The 23,831-nt window shown below is 39.0% G+C and overlaps 1 long non-coding RNA gene across 1 annotated transcript in view; it reads left to right on the forward strand.

Annotated features, from left to right (window-relative positions):
- Positions 1–23,831, forward strand: part of LOC308575835 — an 88,105-nt gene that overhangs the window by 22,424 nt on the left and 41,850 nt on the right. The window lies entirely within an intron of this gene.

The raw sequence follows: 23,831 nt of genomic DNA on the forward strand, positions 1-23,831 counted from the left end.
CGCTGCCAAAACCGCAACAGCTGGGTAGGAAGCTGTCTTATATTATTATTTTATTATTATTATCATTTTTTGAATTTATACCCACAGGTCTCAGGGCGGTTCACAGACTAAAATCAAAATATAAAACCACAAAATGCATAATCAAAATAAGAACAACAACCCGATTACCCCCCCCCCCAACTCCACATGTTAAAAGGTATATACTGAATGAGACCATTGTTCTCTCAAGGTCAGTACTGCCTATGGAGCTGCTCTGCTGGGTATCAGTCAGGAGTCCCATTCCTAACTAGGGATGCTACTAGGAATTGACTCTGGGACCCTATATAAATAAGCCAAATGGTGTAAAGCTGAACTATGGGGTTACATACATATCTCTAAATTTAGTCCCATCTGCTCCTCCTGTTGAAACCAGGCTGTGTACAGCAAGGCAGCAAGGCAGAATAGATATGGATTGTGGCTAACGTCATGTATTCACACTTTCTTAAACCAGTAATGGAAGCACACTGGATGCAGAGGCAATGGCAGTGTATGTACATCCCAAGTGATTAGTTCCAGTTATAAACTTGAGCCTGTGGGTTTTACTGGTTAAGCTTTACTTCCTGTTCCACTGGGCTGCTGTTAAGTCAAACCTTGGTTACTAGACCCAGGCATTGGCATTGTATGCACCGGCCTTGACTAGATCTCCAAATTAAAAACATAAGAACGTATTCAGAGACTATTGAATCAGGCCAATGGCCAATCCTGCTGTCACAGTGGCTAACCAGTTACCCATGGCAAGCCTGCAACTAGGACATTAACAGAAATATTAAGAAGCAGAGGCAGTATGGGCCATGAGAAGCCTGGAAGCAAGACATTTAAACAGCAGGAAAATGGCCACATCCAGAGGCAGTATTTACATAAAATAAATATTCTACATGCTAGTAAACTTTAGAGTTTGTGGAAAAGAATGCATTTAACCAGATGGCACCTACCTGTCCCCAAGGTCCCTAGAGGTCAATGTCCCTAGAGGCTCCATGGCACCAGCTAACAGTGACTGAAATGACTCTAGATGAATTAATTTGCTTTCCAATTTTAAATACTCTGAGGAGGTCACATAGACATGGCCTTCACCAATAGAAATTCTAGGTTTCTCTGAGTAAATGAGATTAGCCATTAAGTAGATAAGATTGCAGAATCAAGAAATGATCTTCTCTGAACTTCTTTTTCTTCATTGATTATTAAGGCAATGATAACGGCATTACTGTACACAAAGTCTGTGATGTAAGACAACCAGGGGTTCAGTTTTTTTCTGCCAAACATTGTAATGTGCCAAGAAAGAAGCAAACCAAGAATTCAGATCAATATATATATTATTTTTTTAATAAAATTTTTATTGGTTTTTCACAGTTTTTATAAACACAAACAATACACAATACAAACAAACACACAAACATGTATAATTTTGTATCCCTTTTTCTTAAACCTTACTTCGCCGACTTCCCCATACCTCCTCTTTCTACATCCCAATTTCCAAAATTATTTCAGCAAATCCTAACACTTGGTTTTATCAAATTTTACCCTCATTCTTTTTTTTTACTTAATCTTTTACAGCTGTAATCCCTTTTTTCCCCTAAAACCTTGACATTTTAGCACTCGTTAATTTTACAATGCTTCTTAAAATAAACTTTGAATTTCTTCCAATCTTCTTCCGCCATCTCTTTCCCCTAGTCACGGATTCTGCCAGTCATTTCAGCCAGTCCCATACAGTCTATCACCTTCATCTGCCATTCTTCCAGAGAGGGTAGATCTTGAGTTTTCCAATGCTTTGCGATGAGTACTCTTGCTGCTGTGGTGGCGTACATAAAAAAAGTTCTATCTTTCTTTGGCACCATTTGGCCGACAATGCCCAAGAGAAAGGCCTCTGGTTTCTTAGGGAAAGTACATTTAAGTACCTTTTTCATTTCATTATATATCATTTCCCAGAAAGCCTTAATCTTCGGGCACGTCCACCAAAGGTGATAGAAAGTACCTTCAGTTTCTTTACATTTCCAACACTTATTATCAGGCAAATGGTAAATTTTTGCTAGCTTGACTGGGGTCATGTACCACCTATAAATCATTTTCATAATATTTTCCTTTAAGGCATTACATGCCGTAAATTTCAAACCGGTGGTCCACAACTGTTCCCAATCAGCAAACATAATATTATGACCAATGTCCTGTGCCCACTTAATCATAGCTGATTTAACCGTTTCATCTTGTGTATTCCATTTCAGCAACAAGTTATACATTCTAGACAGATTCTTAACATTGGGTTCTAACAATTCTGTTTCTAATTTTGATTTCTCCACCTGGAAGCCAATTTTCCTGTCTTGTTTATACACCTCCATTATTTTATAATAATGGAGCCAATCTCGTACTTTGGTCTTCAATTTCTCGTGGCTCTGTAGTTTCAATTTATCACCCTCTTGTTCCAAAATTTCCCAATATTTTGGCCATTTAGCCTCCATATTGAGTTTTTTCACAGCTTTAGCCTCCATTGGTGATAGCCATCTTGGAGTTTTATTTTCCAACAAATCTTTATATCTGGTCCAGACCTTATATAATGCTTTCCTAACAATGTGATTTTTAAAGGCTTTATGCGCTTTAACCTTATCATACCATAAATATGCATGCCATCCGAATACATTATTAAAACCTTCCAAGTCCAAGATATCTGTATTCTCGAGGAGCATCCACTCTTTCAACCAGCAGAAAGCTGCTGATTCATAGTAAAGTTTTAGGTCCGGCAGGGCAAATCCCCCTCTTTCCTTTGCATCCGTTAAAATTTTAAATTTTATTCTGGGTTTTTTGCCCTGCCAGACAAATTTCGAAATGTCCTTCTGCCACCTCTTGAAACAGTCCATCTTGTCAAGGATTTGCAATGCTTGAAACAAAAATAACATTCTAGGCAATACATTCATCTTTATAACTGCAATTCGGCCTAACAAGGAAAGCTTCAGATTTGACCATATTTCTAGATCCTTTTTGACTTCTGTCCAACATTTCTCATAATTATCTTTAAATAGATTCACATTCTTGGATGTCATATTAACCCCTAAGTATTTCAGCTTCTTAACCACTGTCAAGCCTGTTTCATTCTGGAACTTCTCCCTTTCCATGACTGTTAAGTTTTTCTCCAAAACTTTAGTTTTTTGTTTGTTCAGTTTAAATCTGGCAACTTGACCAAATTCTTGAATTAACTCTAAAACCCTTTTCGTACTAGTGTCTGGCTCTTGTAAAGTAAGTACTAAGTCATCTGCAAAAGCCCTTAACTTATACTGTTTAGCTCCGACCTGAACCCCTTTAACCAGCTGGTCACTTCTAATCATATTTAGCAAAACCTCCAGGACTGATATAAAAAGTAATGGGGAGATTGGGCAGCCCTGTCGTGTCCCTTTTTCTATTTTAAATTCTTCAGTTATCACATTATTTACAATTAACTTAGCCTTTTGTTCAGAGTATATTGCACCCATACTATTCTCAAATCTTTGGCCTACCCCCATCCCATGTAGATTCTTCTTCATAAAACTCCAAGAAATATTGTCAAAGGCTTTCTCCGCATCCACAAATATCAAAACTGCTTTAGTGTTTATATTCACCTCTAATAATTCCAAAATGTCTATTATATTCCTCACATTATCTGACAAATGTCTTCTTGGGAGAAAGCCTGCTTGGTCCTTATGAATCTCTTCCGCCAATACTTTTTTCAATCTTTTTGCCAAAATGTCTTCAAAGATTTTGTAATCCACATTAAGTAGTGATATAGGGCGGTAGTTCTTAAGCTGAATCTTTTCAGTCTCTGTTTTTGGTATGAGTGTGATATACACTTCTTTCCACGATTCTGGTGCCTTCTTCCCCTCCAATATTTCATTACAGACTTCCTTCAAAGGTTGTAACAACCACTCCTTCAAAGCTTTATAATATCTGGAAGTCAACCCATCTGGTCCTGGAGATTTGCCCAATTGCATGTTTTGAATGGCACCTTCTATCTCTTGTTCAGTTATTTTCTGATTCAGGTCTATTTTACTTTGCTGAGAGATTTTTTGTAGTCCATGTTTCTTAAGAAACTCATCTATGTCCTCTTCCTTCTGCGGCCCTTGTGAGTATAGTTTTTTAAAATAACTCTGGAAGCAGTTTCAAATCTCATTTGGCTTATAAATATTCTTTCCTTCAACTTCTAGGCTTGTAACCGTATTCAATTTCTGTCTTTTCTTCAATTGCCAAGCCAGAAGTTTACCACATTTATCTGCAGATTCAAATGTCTTTTGCCTCATTTGTTTGATCTTCCATTCTATTTCTTGGTTCATCAATTCCATATATTGTGTCTGATATAACTTAATTTCTCTCAGGATCTCCTGGGACTTTGGTTTAGATCTCAATTTCTTCTCTCCTTCTTTTATCTTTTCCAAGATCTTATCCTTCTTTTCATTTTGGTTTCTCTTTTTTATTGAATTTTGTTGTATTAAAAATCCTCGCATCACAGCTTTACTTGCGTCCCAGATTACTCTTTTTTCCACGTCTGTTTTTAAGTTTATTTCAAAATAGTCCTTCAATGTTTTTTGGGCCTTTTTATAGACCTCATCTCTAAATAAGGTGTCATTCATCCTCCATCTGAAAGAGCCAGCTGTTGTTAATTTCATCTCCATCTTTATGGCATTATGGTCGGAGCAAGTCTTTGGGCAGATTTCCACTTTCTTAATCTTTGGGGCCATCCCACTAGTAATCCATATTTGGTCAATTCTAGTCCAGGTCATCATAGATTCAGAAAAGAAAGTTCCCTCTCTCTCGAGAGGGTTCTTTGTTCTCCAAATGTCAATCAGGTCCATGTTTTCAGTCATTTCAAAAAAAGTCTTTCGTAGTCTCCCATCTTTGGAGACTACCTGTCTTTGTGATTTGTCCATATTTGTAGATACTACTCCATTCATATCTCCCATCATGATTAAATTATAGTCCAAATAGTCCAGTAAGATCTCATGCAACTTCTTAAAAAATTCCGACTTCCCTTCATTAGGTGCATAAATCCCTAATATCAAAAAATTTTCACCTTGAACTTGAATTTCAATTGCCAAAAATCATTCCTAACTAGGGATGCTACTAGGAATTGACTCTGGGACCCTATATAAATAAGCCAAATGGTGTAAAGCTGTACTATGGGGTTACATACATATCTCTAAATTTAGTCCCATCTGCTCCTCCTGTTGAAACCAGGCTGTGTACAGCAAGGCAGCAAGGCAGAATAGATATGGATTGTGGCTAACGTCATGTATTCACACTTTCTTAAACCAGTAGTGGAAGCACACTGGATGCAGAGGCAATGGCAGTGTATATACATCCCAAGTGATTAGTTCCAGTTATAAACTTGAGCCTGTGGGTTTTACTGGTTAAGCTTTACTTCCTGTTCCACTGGGCTGCTGTTAAGTCAAACCTTGGTTACTAGACCCAAGCATTGGCATTGTATGCACCGGCCTTGACTGGATCTCCAAATTAAAAACATAAGAACGTATTCAGAGACTATTGAATCAGGCCAATGGCCAATCCTGCTGTCACAGTGGCTAACCAGTTACCCATGGCAAGCCTGCAACTAGGACATTAACAGAAATATTAAGAAGCAGAGGCAGTATGGGCCATGAGAAGCCTGGAAGCAAGACATTTAAACAGCAGGAAAATGGCCACATCCAGATGCAGTATTTACATAAAATAAATATTCCACATGCTAGTAAACTTTAGAGTTTGTGGAAAAGAATGCATTTAACCAGATGGCACCTACCTGTCCCCAAGGTCCCTAGAGGTCAATGTCCCTAGAGGCTCCATGGCACCAGCTAACAGTGACTGAAATGACTCTAGATGAATTAATTTGCTTTCCAATTTTAAATACTCTGAGGAGGTCACATAGACATGGCCTTCACCAATAGAAATTCTAGGTTTCTCTGAGTAAATGAGATTAGCCATTAAGTAGATAAGATTGCAGAATCAAGAAATGAACTTCTCTGAACTTCTTTTTCTTCATTGATTATTAAGGCAATAATAACGGCATTACTGTACACAAGGTCTGTGATGTAAGACAACCAGGGGTTCAGTTTTTTCTGCCAAACATTGTAATGTGCCAAGAAAGAAGCAAACCAAGAATTCAGATCAATATAAGTTTTAATAGTGGGGGTGGTCCCTACTCACAATTCATTAGTCAATAGAAACCAAAACTAATCCATTCAAAAGTATGTATTCTAATAAAGATTACAAACTCAAATAGAGATTACAAACTCTAACAGAGATTACAAACTCAAACTCAAAGAGATATGTATAAAACAATAATTCGTTACAAAGAGTTTCTCCTTTTCACTCGACAATAATGTTGATCCTTATAATTTATCAGATTGCAGATGGATACTCAGTTTCAACCATTAAGCAGAAGTCAGTTATGGATTGGAGACCAGGACAGGGCCCTGTTTTGATGTATTCACCTTCATCAGCTGGAAGTATCAAATATTACATGAAAATACATTTAAATTCTTACAGGGCCCTGTTTCGATGTATTCACATTCATCAGCTAGTATATTTCATAACAAGAACTCCAACTCTCCAACTTATTAAACATTGTAATGTAGCCTTGTGGCAAATGGTTCTGCTTTTAAGGTTCCTGCAGGAGAGCTTCTTCTACACTCTGAGTGCTTGGTTGGACGTTTCTTGCACCTTAGATGCCCAGAAATGTGACAAATTGTGTCAGAAATGTAGAGAAAACTTGTGTTAATTTTTATTTTAAAAAATCAAAGGTATGTATGCCAGCTGCAGTGATCATGGAGCCCAAGAAAGTAAAATCTCTCACTGCCTGACAGCAGCCACGAAATTAAAAGACGCCTGCTTCTTGGGAGAAAAGAAATGACAAACCTAGACAGCATCTTAAAAAGCAGAGACATCACCTTGCCAACAAAGGTCCATATAGTTAAAGCTATGGTTTTCCCAGTAGTGATGTATGGAAGTGAGAGCTGGACCATAAAGAAAGCTGATCGCCGAAGAATTGATGCTTTTGAATTATGGTGCTGGAGGAGACTCTTGAGAGTCCAGTGGACTGCAAGAAGATCAAACTGATCCATTCTTAAGGAAATCAGCCCTGAGTGCTCACTGGAAAGACAGATCGTGAAGCTGAGGCTCCAATACTTTGGCCACCTCATGAGAAGAGAAGACTCCCTAGAAAAGACCCTGATGTTGGGAAAGATGGAGGGCACAAAGAGAAGGGGACGACAGAGGACGAGATGGTTGGATAGTGTTCTCGAAGCTACCAGCATGAGTTTAACTAAACTGCGGGAGGCAGTGGAAGACAGGGGTGCCTGGCGTGCTCTGGTCAATGGGGTCACGAAGAGTCGGACACGACTAAGTGACTAAACAACAACAACAACAAACAATGTATGCCAGACAGGTAAACAAACAAAAAAAAAAGACAACAGATTTCATGGCTTGGAGCAACACACATTTAAAATAAATTACTGCAATTTTGGACAAGTCTGGACTATTGGAACACACATATTTGAAAAAAGCTTGAAGTCAGGTCCATAATGGAGCTCAGCTTCAGCAAAATACATCCCTGTTAGCAGACCTTGAAGCTTTGATGAAGTAAACTGAGAAGTGTATGTACAGTTTCTTTATTTCTACAGCTTTATTCATGCAGGAACAGAATTATCATGGCAAAAACGATTTACAGGATGAGTAGAGATAAAAAGAGAGAGAAATAGCAGGCATCTTTTCAGGAGAGAACAACAAAAGGTTCAGCTTTTACAGGTGGAGTTAACTTAGAAAAAGACTACGAGCAAATGCTGGCTTGCTTGCTACACAAACAGTGCTCTTGTGTGGTTTAAAGTAGTACGTGCATTACCTAGAGGTTCAGGAGAAGGAAGTTTATTTGCTTTCCCCCAACAATCCCATCTAGCACTACCCACTAATGTGGACAGGACACACCAAGATAGATTTTGGAGACATAAACCTGGAAGTGCTTTTGTATTGATAAGACACACTAATGTGCTCATCAAAACTGTGACTCACATGTGCCCTAGTGGGGACAAAACCATGGTCACTAGTGTCCATGGTGACACAGAACATTAACTTCTTGTTTTCATTTAGCCCAATTCTTCCATCCACATCTGGAAATCATATTTAGTACAAGAGGGGAGCATGCAGATGATGGAAGCCTGCCAAGTTATTTATTTAAAGTATTGAGCGGTCCCCTTTTAAGGGGTAGCTCCTAAAACAGGAGTGATCATACCCTCAATCATTTCAAAAAACGATGTCAAAAAGAAGAGAGTAAATATCCCGTTGTGTATATTAGCTGGCCTTTTTACACTGATTCACAGCTTAAACATATTCCTGGAACAGGTTATAGACATCCATAAAATTATTGTAATTAGCGGAGATAATATCTTCCTTATACCAGTGTTAAATTCTCTTTCAAACTGACTTGTCAGTTCAGTTTGCATAACCTTATTTGAACTCGTGGTTCAGTTCATAAACCAAAGTGCACCAGGTGTTTTTGCCAACATCTATTGCTGCTCTGTGTGTTTTGAGTGAAACAGATATAATCTTTGGTCTATCTTCTTAATACCTTCTCCCACCAAACCTAGCAAAAATTCTTCTGGCTTTTTGGGAAAACTATACTTAAACATATACTTAAAATTTTCCGGCAATGCAGTTATAGGGCTTCAATTTCCAACCTTTCTCTGATTTCATTAGAATCTCCTCATAAGTGGCACCTCTCCCTTCTGTGTTCAATTTTTTGACTGTTAACATATCAATTGGTGACACCCACCACGGTGTTTTCCTTTCCAACAAAATCTTATTTCTATCCCAGACTTCAAATAAAGCACCCCTTAGCACATGGTTTGTAAACCCTTTATGCACTTTTGCCTTACCATACCAGAGGTAGGAGTGCCATCCAAATCTATTGTTGTATCCCTCCAGATCTAACAAGTCTGGGTTCTCCTGGGTTATCCAATCCTTTGTCCAACACAAACACGCCGCTTCGTAATAGAGTTTTAGGTCAGGTACAGAGAATCCCCCTCTTTCCTTCTTAGCCGTCAATATTTTGAATTTAATTCTTGGTCTTCTCCCTTGCCATATAAAGCGCGAGAGAGTTTTTTTGCCACTCTTTGAATTGTCTTAGACCTTTAATTATTGGGATTGTCTGGAACAAAAATAGCATTTTCGGTAATAAATTCATTTTTATTGCTGACATTCTTCCAATCATTGACAGCTTTAATCTATCCCATATTTCTAAATCTCTTTTAACCTCCTGCCATACTGGTTGATGGTTGTCATTAAATAGATTTATGGTTTTTGCTGTCATCAAAATTCCCAAATATTTTACTTTTTTGACCACCTTAATTTCACTTTCTTGTTCCAATCTTTCTACCTCACTCTTTTCTATGTTTTTGCCTAAGATTTTTGTCTTTCTCTTATTTAATTTAAATCCTCCCAGTTGCCCAAATTTTTCCATTTCTTCCAATGCTATTTTAACACTTTCTCGAGGTTCTTCTAAGGTTAGTACCAGATCATCCACATAGGCCTTGAGCTTGAATTCCTTGGCACCTATTCTGACCCCTTTTATCTCTGTCATTCCTCTCAGGCAATTTATTAATACTTCTAATACTATGATAAACAGTAACGGGGACAAAGGGCACTCTTGTCTGGTACCCTTTGTAATATCAAATGAGTCTGTCAAGGTGTTATTCACAATTAATTTCACCTTCTGTTCTGAATAGATTGCCTCGATACCTCTTAAAAAGGTGCCACAGATCCCCATGTTTTCCATACTTTTCTTCATAAATGACCAAGAAACGTTATCGAATGCTTTTTCAGCATTTTTTACATCAGTGAACATCAATACGGCTGGCTTATCGTTTCTTACCTCTAGGTATTCCAATACATTAATAATATGTCTCACATTATCTTTTAATTGCCTGCCTGGTAAGAATCCTCCTTGGTCTTTATGAATTAAATCATTTAATATTGTCTTCAATCTGTTGGCCATGATATTCGCAAAAAGTGTTGAAATGGAATACACAAGATGAAACAGTTAAATCGGCTATGATTAAGTGGGCACAGGACATTGGTCATAACATTATGTTTGCTGACTGGGAATGGTTGTGGAACACCGGTATAAAATTTACGGCATGTAATGCCTTAAAGGAAAATATTATGAAAATGATCTACAGGTGGTACATGACCCCAGTCAAGCTAGCAAAAATCTATCACTTGCCTGACAATAAGTGTTGGAAGTGTAAAGAAACTGAAGATACTTTCTACCACCTTTGGTGGACGTGCCCGAAGATTAAGGCTTTCTGGGAAATGATATATAATGAAATGAAAAAGGTACTTAAATGTACTTTCCCTAAGAAACCAGAGGCCTTTCTCTTGGGCATTGTCGGCCAATTGGTGTCAAAGAAAGATAGAATCTTCTTTATGTATGCTACGACAGCAGCAAGAATACTCATCGCAAAGTATTGGAAAACACAAGATCTACCCACCGTGGAAGAATGGCAGATGAAAGCGATGGACTATATGACACTGGCTGAGATGACTGGCAGAATCCGTGATCAGAGGAAAGAGACGGCGGAAGAGGACTGGAAGAAATTAAAAATTTACCTTAAGAACTATTATAAAATTGATGAATGCTAAAATGCCGAGGTGTTCAGAGAAAAAGGGATACAGTGACATAAGATTAAGCTAAAGAAAGGACTAAAAGGACATATATTTGATAAAATTGCTTAGAAGCTGCTGAAATAATTTAGTAAATTGGGATGCAGAAAGGGGAGGTATGGGGGAGTCCGAGAAATGAGGGTTATGAAAAAAAGGTTATGAAATTATACATGTTTGTTTGTCTTTTTATTTGTTTGTATTGTTTAAAAAATGTTGTAAAACCAATAAAAAAATTATTAAAAAAAAAGATATTCGCAAAAAGTGTATAATCATTGTTTAACAATGATATTGGTCTGAAATTTTTGACACTCTGGTGGTCTGTGCCCTGTTTGGGGATCAGCGTTATATGCGCCTCCTTCCAGGAGTTTGGTATTTTCCCTTTTCCTTGTAAAATAGCATTCATTAGTTCCCCTAGGACCGGTATCAGCTGCTCACCAAGTGATTTGTAATACTTAGCAGTTAAACCATCTGGTCCTGGGGCTTTGCCTTGTTTCATTCTCTTTATTGACCTTTGGATTTCTTGGTTTGTTATTGGGGCTTTAATAGTTCTCTTTCCTCTAATGATATCTGCTTCCCTTTATGAATTTCCAGATATCTTTCTATCTTTTTTATGTCTTCTTTTTCTTTCCAGTAAAGCTCCTTATAAAATCCTTGAAAAGCTCTTCTTATTTCTTTTGGGTCTTCCGTTAACTGTTCCCATATCCTGATTTTGTTGATTATGTTTTGACTTTGATGCTTTCCCAGCTGCCATGCCAAAAGTTTCCCGGTTTTATTTGCTGATTAAAAAAAAATGTGTCTCATTAGTTTTAATTTCCATTCCACTTCTTGATTCACCAACATGGAATACTGAGTTTGTTATTAGAGTTGGAAGCCCATAAATTAGTCCTGCTTGGGGATATGAATGGTGTCCCGGTGCCAGATCTGGATAGGAGCGAAAAGAAGGGGAAATTGGCTAGGGGGAAATTGCCGAAATCCTTTAGCGATATGGAAGGAAATTTAGACCTAATCGACATTTGGAGGCATAAAAACCCCTCTTTTAAACAGTTTACTCACTACTCTGAACCCCATCAGAGCTGGGGTAGAATCGACCAGATCTGGACGACAAGAATACTCTCGTTGAGGGTGAAGAGTTGTAAAATTTATCCCAGGACAATATCTGACCATTGTGCCTTAGATATGGAAATAAAAAATGAAGTGAAGGGACAATACAAGTGGAGGATGTGTAAGAACCTATTTGATAATGAAGAGGTGAGGGAAAGAATTAAAGGTATCCTAAAAGAATATTTAGATCTAAACTGGAATAAAGAAACCCCCATAGATGTGGTCTGGGACGCCAGTAAGGCGGTTCTGAGGGGTCTCCTAATACAACAAAACAGCTACAGAAGAAAGGCAAGGGAACGTAAGAAAGAGGATATCCTCTCTCAATTGAGAAATTACGAGAGAAAACTGGTCATAAACCCAACAGATGATGATGCCATCCGAGCCTCTAAGGTGCTTCAATCTCAATATTCGGCAATATTAAATCAGGAGATAGAATGGAAAATCAAATTTACAAAACAAAGATATTTCGAATCAGCAAATAAAATGGGGAAGCTACTTGCTTGGCAGTTAAGAAAAAGAAAGAAACAAAATGTGATAAATAAAATAATAATAGAGGAAAACACCATAGAAGACCCAGAGGAGATAGAAAATAGGTTTACTCAATTTTTTGAAAAGTTGTATGAAAGAGGAAGAGAAGATAGTGTTGAAATTAAGAATTACTTGGATCAAAATGAGGGGAGATATATAACAGAGGAGGATAGGATACATCTGAATAAGGAGATCACAGTAAATGAGATTAAGGAAGCCATTGGCAGGATGAAGATGGGGAAAGCCCCCGGTCCAGACGGCTTGTCTGCAAAATATTATAAAACGTTAGGGGAGTACTTAGCCCCAGTCCTTAAAGACGTGATTAATAATATCCTCCAGGGAGGAAAGATCCCGGATTCGTGGAAAATGGCTTATATAACCCTGATCCCAAAATCAGAGAAAGAAAAAACAGATATAAAAAATTACAGACCGATCTCTTTGCTCAATAACGATTATAAGATCTTTACTGACATCATGGCTGGTAGACTCAAGAAGCTCTTAACAAAGCATATACACAAAGACCAAGCAGGATTTCTCCCTAACAGACACCAGAAAAAAAATGTCCGTCACATATTAAACATCATCGAATATCTAGATATGAGAATAGACGTCCCCGCAGCATTAATCTTTATAGACGCCGAAAAGGCTTTTGATAATGTCTCATGGGAATTCTTATTACAATGTTTGGAAACGGCAGGTATTGAAGGTCCCTACATGAAAGGTATCAGGGCAATATATTCAGAACAACAGGCCAGGCTGATTATAAATGATAATTTGACTAAACCCTTTAAGATCAGGAAAGGTACAAGGCAGGGCTGCCCTCTGTCCCCCTTGTTATTTATAATGATATTGGAGGTAATTGCAAATAGAATAAGAGAGGCAGTAAACGTGAGGGGGATAAAAATTGGAAAGAAAGAATTTAAGCTTAAGGCCTACGCCGATGACCTGGTCCTGTCCGTGGAGAACCCAGTGGACAGTGCAAGCAGGGTTATAGAACTTCTAGAGGATTTTGGCAGACTGTCGGGCTTTAGATTAAACAGGAAAAAAACAAAAATTTTAACAAAGAATATGACTGAACAGGACAAAACCCAACTAGAAGAAAAGATTGGTATTAAAATCGCGAACAAAGTCAAATATTTGGGAATTTGGCTCTCACCAAAAAACATAAATTTGGTTGAAGACAATTATAGTAAGGCCTGGCAGGATATCAAAAAAGATATAGACACCTGGCACAGACTGAAACTATCATGGACAGGGAGGATGTCTGCAATTAAGATGTGCATCCTCCCGAGACTATTATTCCTGTTTCAAAACATTCCGATCATTAAAGGTACCTCCCTCCTTAAGAACTGGCAAAAAACCCTGACCAAGTTTATCTGGCAGGGAAAGAGAGCCAGAATAAAGTTTAAATACCTTACAGATTCAAGAGTAGATAGGTAGCCGTGTTGGTCTGCCATAGTCAAAATAAAAAAATTCCTTCCAGTAGCACCTTAAAGACCAACTAAGTTAGTTCTTGGTATGAGCTTTCGTGTGCATGCACACTTCTTCAGATACACACATGTGTATCTGAAGAAGTGTGCATGCACACGAAAGCTCATACCAAGAACTAACTTAGTTGGTCTTTAAGGTGCTACTGGAAGGAATTTTTTTATTTTTACAGATTCAAGAGAGAGGTGTGGTTTTGCAGCCCCGAATATCAGGCTCTATTATGAAGCATCCTGCTTATGTTGGCTAAAGGAGTGGGCCACCCTCAAAAATACAGATCTATTGGATTTGGAGGGCTTTAATATTAGATTTGGGTGGCATGCCTACCTCTGGCAAGAGAAAGGGGAAGTTCACAGAGGCTTCTCCAATCATATAATTAGAGGCCCATTACTAGAGGTGTGGAAGAGGTATAAAAAATTGATCGAAAAAGGCATCCCATGGTGGCTGTCACCAACTGATATTATTAAAATTAAAAAAATAAACATGTCTGATGAAAGATGTACATATGAGGACCTTTTAGTGAAGACAGAAGCGGGATGGAAGGTGAAGCCTTATGAGCAGTTGAAAGATAGAATAAAAGAGTGGCTGCATTTCCACCAGATCAATGCTTTATGGGGCGAGCATAAGAGAGTGGGACTGAGTGAAAAAAAGTCAAGGTTTCAGGTGGAAATTTTGGAGAGTAATGATAAACTTCTCTCAAAAATGTACAAACAATTGTTGGAATGGGACACTAAAGAAGATTTGGTGAAGGGAGCGATGGTAAAGTGGGAAAAAGATCTTGGTCGCAATATAGAGTATAATAAATGGCAGATACTGTGGACGAAAGGTGTAAAATTTACTGCATGCGTAGCCCTTCGTGAAAATCTAGAGAAAATGATATATCGCTGGTACCTGACTCCAGTAAAGTTAGGAAAGATGTATAATACTGTTGATAACACCTGCTGGAGATGTAGGGACAAGGTTGGGACCTTCTTCCATATCTGGTGGACCTGTGAAGTGGTGAAGGAATTCTGGAAGCGAATACATGACGAACTGAAAAAAATTTTGAAATATAATTTCCCCAAAACCCCTGAGTTGTTTCTTTTAGGTATGATTGGTAATGAAATAAAGAAAATAGATCAAACCTTCGTTCAATATGCCATGGCAGCGGCGAGGATCCAAATCGCACAAAAATGGAAAACCCCTGATTTACCCACGGTCGGAGAGTGGCAAATGAGGTTATACCAATATATCGAACTAGCGAGACTAACCCAAAAATTAAGACAAAATAACACAGTTAAACTTAAAGATGAATGGAATAAATTTCTAATTTATTTTGAGAGCAGCCAGGGAATAAATAACTTATCAATCGACGATAATTAAAATCATTGATGTATAACGTTTTAGCAATACTGCAGAATTAATGTAAGTTTATGTAATTCCAAAACCGAGTCGGACGGAAGTTTTGTTATCTGTATTATTGTATGTTGTTCGTTTCTTTTCTTTTCTTTTCTTTTCTCTTATTTTCTGTTTTTTCATTTTCTTTTCTCTTTTTCTTACTTTTCTTTATGCTGGAAATTTTTATGTGTGTATATATTTGAATAATGATGTAAAGTGTGTATCTTTCTTAAATAAAAATCTTAAAAAAAAAAAAGAATACTGAGTTTGTAACATTTTAATAGTCTGTTTAGTTTGTTCATCTTTTGGTCTTATTGTCATTTTTTTTCTCATTTTCCATGAGTTGAACCAGGATTTCCTCTTTTTTCCTTTCTCTTTCTTTTTTTATGACTGTTTTGCTGAATTAGAAAACCTCTCATGACAGCTTTACTCGCATCCCACACAGTGTCCAAACTAGTTTCTTTGTGTAAATTCCAATCAAAATAATCCTTTATTGTCTCTTTCGCTTTCTCTACTATTTTTGGATTTTCAAACGAAGTGTCATTCATCCTCCATCTAAATGAGGATTGTTCTTTACCTTTTAATTCCAAATAGATCGAATTATGGTCCGATAGAGTTCATGGAGTGATCTCAATTTTATGTACTCTGGAGAACAATTATTTGGTGGCCCAAACATAGTCTATCCGACTCGAGCTTTGGTGGGGCTCCGGGAAAAAAGTGAACTGTTTTGTAATTGGGTATTTCCACCTCCAAATATCTATTAGACCAAAATTCTCAACCAATTCAAAGAAATTCCTGGGGAGTTTACTCTCATTTATGTTTTTTCTCTTTGACATTCTATCCATTTCTGGCATTACCACTCCATTACAATCTCCCATCAGAATTATCCTCTGGTCCATAAATTTCACCAATCTTTCCTCTAATCTTCCAAAAAATTCCGCCTTATTATCATTAGGGGCATATATTCCCACAAGGATTATCTTCTCACCCTGCAATGAAATTTGTACCACAATCACTCTCCTCTCATCATCTTTGGTAATCAATTTAGGCTCTAATCTCTCCTTTATATATAGCACCCCCCCTCTTTTTTTGTTAACATCGGACGTTACAAACTCTTTTCCCAGTCTTTTATTGATGAGTACATGTCTATGTTTTTTAGCAATGTGAGTTTCCTGTAAACAGATTACATCAACATTCTTTTTCTTCAAAACATGTTCAACTTTATTTTGTTTTTTTAATTTTTTTTAAAGTAATATTTATTAGAGTTTCAAAAGATACAAAAAAGCAAAAAGAAAAAAGAAAACACAAAAGAATTCAACCTTTAGAGTCTCATTTTCAATAACTTCTTTCCACGACTTCCCCTCACCTCCCCTTCTTGTATTCCAAATCCGAATATTTATCCAACAAGTTCTTATCTCTAATTTCTTAACCTTAATTTGTTATTATGTTTATTTATGTTAAATTTTAACCCTTAATTCATTATTATATTTAGTTCAATTTGTATGTCAACTTTTAATTTATATACCTTAATCATTTATAAAAAAAAACTTTTTCTAAGGTTGACCCCATTTCCCTTCCACGAATTCCCCATTCTTATAGTGATAACAACATAAAATTTAACACAGAGTAAAAAAGATCAGGCCCCCTTTGGATTTCCAAACCCCACCCTTCTCTCCCCGGTTTCAATCCCAAACCATAGTCCATTAGTCCATCTATTTAGCCTGGTGACCTCATGTCCGAGGCTCTTGAATCTCTCTCAGTCCCTTTCTGACGGCTTCTTTGAGAGTCCCTTATGTTTAACACCCAATCTCGAAGGGGCACTCTCTCTATAATGTCCATGTTCCTTCCAGCCAGGCCTCCTTGTTTAAAGGTGGAGCTCAAGTTCTGTTTCTTAAGTCCAAATACCCCAAAAGCTCCAGCTTCCACCTTAATCAGATTTATAACCATCTTGGCAGGCCTCCGGCTCTCATTTACCTTCTGTGACATTTCGGCCGCCCCTCCTTTCTGCTCCTCCTGTTCAGCAAATATCTCTTCCTCCTCTTCAGTCTCTGGTTTCTTTTCTTGTCCAGCTGCCTGTGTTTTGAACATCAAGTCCTTTTCCAACTCAGTAGATATATTTGCTGTTGACTTCGGTTTTGTAGGACTTGTAGACAAAACATGGCCTTGCTCGTACATCTTTCGCAGCTTTCCCATGAGAAAAACGACCTCATCCAGATCAGCCAGTATTTTCCAACCTATTTCCATTCTTGTAATGTCCGTGAATCCCCTCTAGAGGGATTCTGGTTACTTAGTATTCCTTTCACTTCCAGTCCAAAAGTCAAATTAATTTGTATCAATCTTTCTTTATTTTCAATACCTTGTAACGATATAACCGGCTAAACCAAAACTTTCAGTTTTTTCCGACTTTGACAGCTAATTTGACAGCTGTCAAAATCTTCTGTAACTCCTCAGCAGGCTCCTTTCGCGGGTTACTCCCGGTCTCGGGAAGAGTGGCACTTAATCTAAGAAAAAATAAACTCTTATCCTCCAGCACAATAACTTAAACTTTTAAATCCGTGGAATTAATAACTTTTATCCAATCAGGGGGAAAAACAGCTCTTCTCTCAACCTTAGTTGGCAAATCCTTGCTTTAAAATGTTTACAATGGGGGGAGACGGACTTCCTCTTTGCACCTCCCCCGCTCGTGCTGAATCCACAAAAAAAGAATAATTTTAGTCCGACGAATGGCATGCGGCTTTGCTCGGCAGGGGAAGCAGTAGACTCACAGCACAGCACCGCGCCGCTCCCCGTCCCCCGCTCCGGAGCCTTTAAAAAGGCTCCTTCGCGGGGGCGGGAGGGCGCTAACGGTGCCCGCCGAGTCACCATGTCCACGGGCATCCGTTCCCATGGTTTTTAAGGGTCCCTGCGTCGCCGGCGCGGTAAAACCCGGCCCCTGTCGAGCAGACTCCCTCCGGAGCTCGGAGGGAATCCGCCATTCGGCGATGGCGCCAACCCGGAAGTCCATGTTCAACTTTATTTTGTTTAGCTTTTTCATTAAGCCCATGAATATTCCAAGTTATCAATTTCAACGTCATTTCTTTAATCATTTGTTACAGAGAGGGGAAATTAAATTCGGGTGGTTTTGCTAATGTCTTCTTCGTCCTCTTCTTCTTCCTCTTCTTCTCCTTCTGCTTCCCCTTCTTCTCCCTCTTCCTCTTCTTCCTCTTCTTCTTTGTTTTGATCTTTCTTTTTCATCTTTTTGTTTTCCTCTTCCCCATAGAGGTCTGCTCCGATGGTTCTGGGTCCAGTAAGGCTTCCTTCTATCTTGCCTAATTCTTTCTCATATCTTCTGGAGAATTTCTTTACCTCTTGTAGATCTGTTAATCTAAATCTTTTATCCTTGTAATAAAAAGAGATTCCTTCAGAGAACTCCCACCTATGTTGGATTCCGTTTTTCTTCAGTAACGTCACCAGTTGTTTGTACCCATCTCTTTTTCGTAGGAATCTAATAGGAATCTCTTTAGATATGATAATTGGTCTTCCATCAATTAATAACCTGTTATTATAACTCATTCTCAGAATTGCATTTCACATCTCTAGTAAATTAAAGATCATCAAACAATCTCCAGGTAGTTTTTTAGTTTTAGCTTTTACATATCTCACCTTAATTCTAAACACATTCTCAATTGTGTACTCAATTTCTTCTTCCTTCATATCCATCCATCTTGCCAGTTCTTTAATCATTTTTGTTTTAATATCTTCATTTGGCTCTTCTACTACCCCTCTGAATTTTAGGTTTTTCTGTTTCTGCCTCATCTCCATCAGAGCCATATTGCCCCAGATCTGCTCTTGTATTTTGCTGACCTCAACCAAGTCCTCTTTTATTCTATCTGACTCTTTTCTATTTTCCTTAACTTCCTTCTGAGTTTGTTTCGCTAGCTCTTCTGTCGTTTTAGATCTAACTGTTAAGTCTTTGATTTTACTTGACAATTCCCCCCACCACTCCCTCTATTTTTTTATCCAGGGTTTCTTGCACTTCCACCAATTTTTTCTCCATGTATTGTTCATTTTGTTTGAATTCTTCCTTTATTTTCAACCAAAGAATATCTAAATTTTTAATTTCATCCTGTTTTGACTGTCTTCGGTCACCTGAGTTCCTTCAATCCCCCCCCATTTTTTCATGACATTTTTATACAAATAAATCAATATGAACTGCTTTCACCACTGGAGGGGGGGTAGTTACACCAGAGAGCTGGAAGTCGTGTTTGTCAGAAATTGTGATTTAGATAATGGCCTCTAGGGGTCTTTCTTTCCCTTTTCCTCACATTGACTTAAAATTCTTATCTTAACCAAGCACTTTGAAATTCACCCCTTTGCACCTATATCAACTGTATGACAGCTATACATCAAATATTATTCTGAAGAGAGGGGGAGAGAGATAGGGAATAGTACACATCAAAGATATATAAACATTGTCCCAAATTGTCACAGTTTAAATGTCACCTTCCCAACTCAGTCCAAAATGTTTAGTTCATCATAAAAAGCCCATCTAACAATGTGGAGTTTGGAACTGACAGGGTTAAAACTCAGTGGTGTCCTGTACCTGGGAGGAGCTTGACGCAGGGAAGTGCGTCAGAGTCTGTGTGTGTTCAGAGACTTGTTTTCGATTCTGACTGAGACTGAGAGAGAGACACTGCTAAGGCTGCAGAGAGACAGCGTGTGCTTTTGGAGAGCACGGGAGAAAGATGCCGGAAAGCTCTGATGGATTTATTGCTTTGTAAATAAACGCTTCTAGAGATAAGAACCGATCTGTCTTTGGACTTGATTTATCCCTCATCTCACACGGATGCAGGACCGCTGCAACTCTGCTATTCCTGCCCGGGTCAGCTTCCAGCTTCAAAGCAGTGCTGCGCAGGGGAAGCGCTGACTGGACGGCAGGATTAATTTCCCCATAGTTCATCATAAAAAGCCCATCTAACAATAACTCAAATACTGTTCAGTTTGAGGGTCCTCTTCTGTCCTCTTCTTTTCTTCCACCTCTTATAAACTCAGTCCAACTTAAAAGTCCAAATAAAAGTCCAAGCAAGTCCATATAAGTCCATAAATCCAAATATAACTGTAATCAGCTCAGGGAGTTGGAACATAAACTTCTAGCCACTTGGAGGTTTAATCCTCAAAAAATATAAATATAAATACAGGATATTCCCCCAGTTAGTCTTCTTTCCTCCTTTCGTACTCCAGGGGGGATGAGGATAGTCACAGTTTAATTTCAAGCCTCTTCTATATCCATTAAATCCAGGGGAAATAAGGAAAATAAGGAACAAAGATACTTCTAACTGCTCCAGTTTCCCTTTGTCAGTCCCTTACGCTGTTGCAGACCTCCCCCCTTAGCTTTATACAGGGGTCTATATAAAGTAACAAAGTCTCTGGATTGAGGTTTGAACACGTTACTGTTTCTCCGACCAAGTCATCAAGTCTTCTCAGAGAAGAAGGAGATACAAAGTTCTCAGCGCGTTACTTCTGAGATCTTTCAGCTTACACTTACTCAGCAGGAAACTTTCACTTCCACCTTGTTCTCATGTATTTGTTCTCTGCTCCATCTTTGACACTGCAGCCGGGACGGACTCCCTTTTTACATCCCTCAGCTGACCAAATTCCTTGAATTCCTTACGGTAGTCAGTTTTTAAACGTGTCGTATTTCTAGGAATTCAGTTTTCTCCTGGAAGTTTAGCACTTTCCATCAGAAGTTTGAGACTGCACAGCACGGGGTCTGAGGTGCTTCCCCTTTCGCGCCCGCAGCTTTATCCTGTCCCCGGATTTTTATTTAAAACCCGAGAAACAGGAGAGCACACCTGGGCGCCGCTGGGTGCTCCGTCCCCCAAGGTATCCTCCTTGAGGTTTTGAGGCCCGTAGAGTCTTTACGGACCCCTAAAAAAACCCCGCGCTGCTCGGAATTACCAGAGCGGTCGTTCCGCACTTCTCTTTGATGTCCGTGCTAGACCGGAAGTCCCTGTGTGTTGAGTCAATCTCCTGTCAGTGCAGATCACAGAGGTTCAGCCCATTCTAGCCGCAGCTGGGACACTTTATGGCTGCTCTGCAGAGAGAGGCCAACTCAGTTCACCAGAGTTCAGATTGCATAACCTGAGTTTCTTTGCCAGAGCAACTGGTGAGGTGGTAAAGCCTCTGCCTTACAAGCACATGGTCCCAGGTTCAAGACCTGTCATCTCTCGGTAGGGGCCTGAAGAGCCCTGTGACTCGGGATAAGCCAGCTTCATACATTCCTGTGTCAGGGTAAGGCACCATGATCTGATTATTATAAAGGCAGTACAGTGGTACCTCGGGTTAAGTACTTAATTCATTCTGGAGGTCCGTTCTTAACCTGAAACTGTTCTTTTTTAAAAAAAATATTTTTTTTTATTAACCGACCAATCAAATCAAATTAAATCACATCACATAAATTAAAGCCAAATTTTAAATTTTTTGTTGGGGGGACCCATATTTCAAGATCCGAAGGGGGATTCTGATCATTTTTTGCTACTGCGTTAATGTCCAAATCAGTCCAAATCAATCCAAACAAAGTTCAAAATTCTATCCAGTCTTTTCTTGCTGTTTCCACATCACATCTTGTTCATATATTTTCTCTTTTTTCTTTATGATCTCTTCTGATAGTCTCCTTAAGCCGATAAACACCAATAATAATCCTGTGTGAATTTTTCCGTTCTTCCAATCCTCAAATCGAGATGGTTTCCATATATCATTGCCTTCATAGATAACATCGCTCTTTCCATCATTCATCTCGCAAAACTGTCGCTCTTAAGTCCCTCTGAGGAGTTTCACCCACAATATAAAAACAGCTCTATTTCTCTATTTCTCCTCCCAGACTCAAGACCTCTGACAGAACTTCCCAATATGGCGACGGCATTTTTAACTGCGTCATTCCAAAGCTCTTATACATTCCACGCTCTTCTTAAAACATGCTTTGGTTCGAAAGTTTATCTCCGCACAGCCTTAAATCCACAGCTTAAGTACTTAATACGACATTTCTGACTTGTAAGGGGAGGGGATTCTTGTTTAATCACATAAGAAAAGAAAGGAAAGTTTTTTCCCCCTCCCCCATCAGTCATTTGCCATACCGAGTCTTGGCGTATCTCCTCATGATTTATTCTCGTTTCTCCGACTCATCTTGTTTTATCAGAGATCTCTTCTGTTAGCAGTCTTTACTCCCCCTCCTTCCTTGAAATATGTGCATTCCTTCATCCAAATTGTTTCTTTTGAAGTTCTTGCAGCTAGTGGCATGGATCAGGGACGGCATCCAGGAGCGCCGAAATCCCACAGGAGGGCTTTGTGCCTAGTGCCCCCATCCCCACAAATTCGGAGGTTGTATAGGGCACAGCAGGCAAAGGCAGTCCCCCCCCCCACATCCTGGGGGGGGGGTAGGGAGGCTAATTACTCCCATCATAGCCTCCAAATTACCTCGTGTGGGTCGGAGAGATGTTATTGTCAGCCATCTTCTGATGCGCCCCCTAGTGGCCCCCCTAACCTGAAACTGTTCTTAACCTGAAGCACCACTTTAGCTAATGGGGCCTCCTGCTGCCGCTGGAGCATGATTTCTGTTCTCATCCTGAAGCAAACTTCTTAACCTGAGATACTATTTCTGGGTTTCCGGAGTCTATAACCTAAAGCGTATGTAACCTGAAATGTATGTATGCTTTGCACCATAAGGTCCCATGGCAGGCTACAGCAATCTAAAATATCAATATTAAGCAGTATAGTTTAGGTGTACTCCCATTTTATAGTTCAAATCGGGAAAAATAAATGCAGTAAATGGACCAAAGACTGCCATCGGCGGTAGCAACAGAACTGCCGCTTCACCACGCTGAGAAGAAATTAAATATTTTATTTTTCGTCTCCCGTTAGATTCACAAAATGTTTAGGGGTATGCGTACCCCTGCGTCCCTGCAGAAAAAAGCACTGTACTGTGGTACCTTGGGTTACTGACACTTCAGGTTACAGACTCCGCTAACGCAGAAATATTACCTCGGGTTAAGAACTTTGCTTCAGGATGAGAACAGAAATCGTGCTCCAGCGGTGTGGCAGCAGGAGACCCCATTAGCTAAAGTGGTGCTTCAGGCATGTGAGGAAGGGGGGAGGATGCATAGGGGAGGTGGGGAGACAGGGGGCTGTTGGATTTTGTTGTAAAATTCCAAAAATAAATAACAAAAAGTTGTTTGCATTGCTAATTAAAAGTAAAAGGTTGCGTTTCTGCTGTCTGGATGTAATTTGCTAAAACCAAATGTGTTTTAAAAATTGAACCTATACAGCAGAAATACGCACCACTGTGTTCAATGGTGCTTACTCCCAACCATGCACAGAACTGCAGTCATGTGCCATAAATTTAATCATGAGATTTTATTAGTAATTTGTTGTGAATGTCTGTCTTTTTAAGGTGGAGGGATTTTTTTAAAGCAATGTGTTAGAAAAGCAAGATATTTTAATCCCGGTGACCTGACTCTGGATTTTATTGTGGAGCTGTCACTAATGCACTACACAGTTAGGAATTGCCTCAAATGTTGCTGGGAACTGCAAATGGGGAGGAGAGCACTGTAGCGCTCAGTTTCTCCTTGAGAGCTTCTCATAGGCATCTGGTTGGCCACAGGGAG

The sequence above is a fragment of the Podarcis bocagei genome (genome assembly GCF_964188305.1).
Source record: "Podarcis bocagei genome assembly, chromosome: 1".
Taxonomy (NCBI): domain Eukaryota; kingdom Metazoa; phylum Chordata; class Lepidosauria; order Squamata; family Lacertidae; genus Podarcis; species Podarcis bocagei.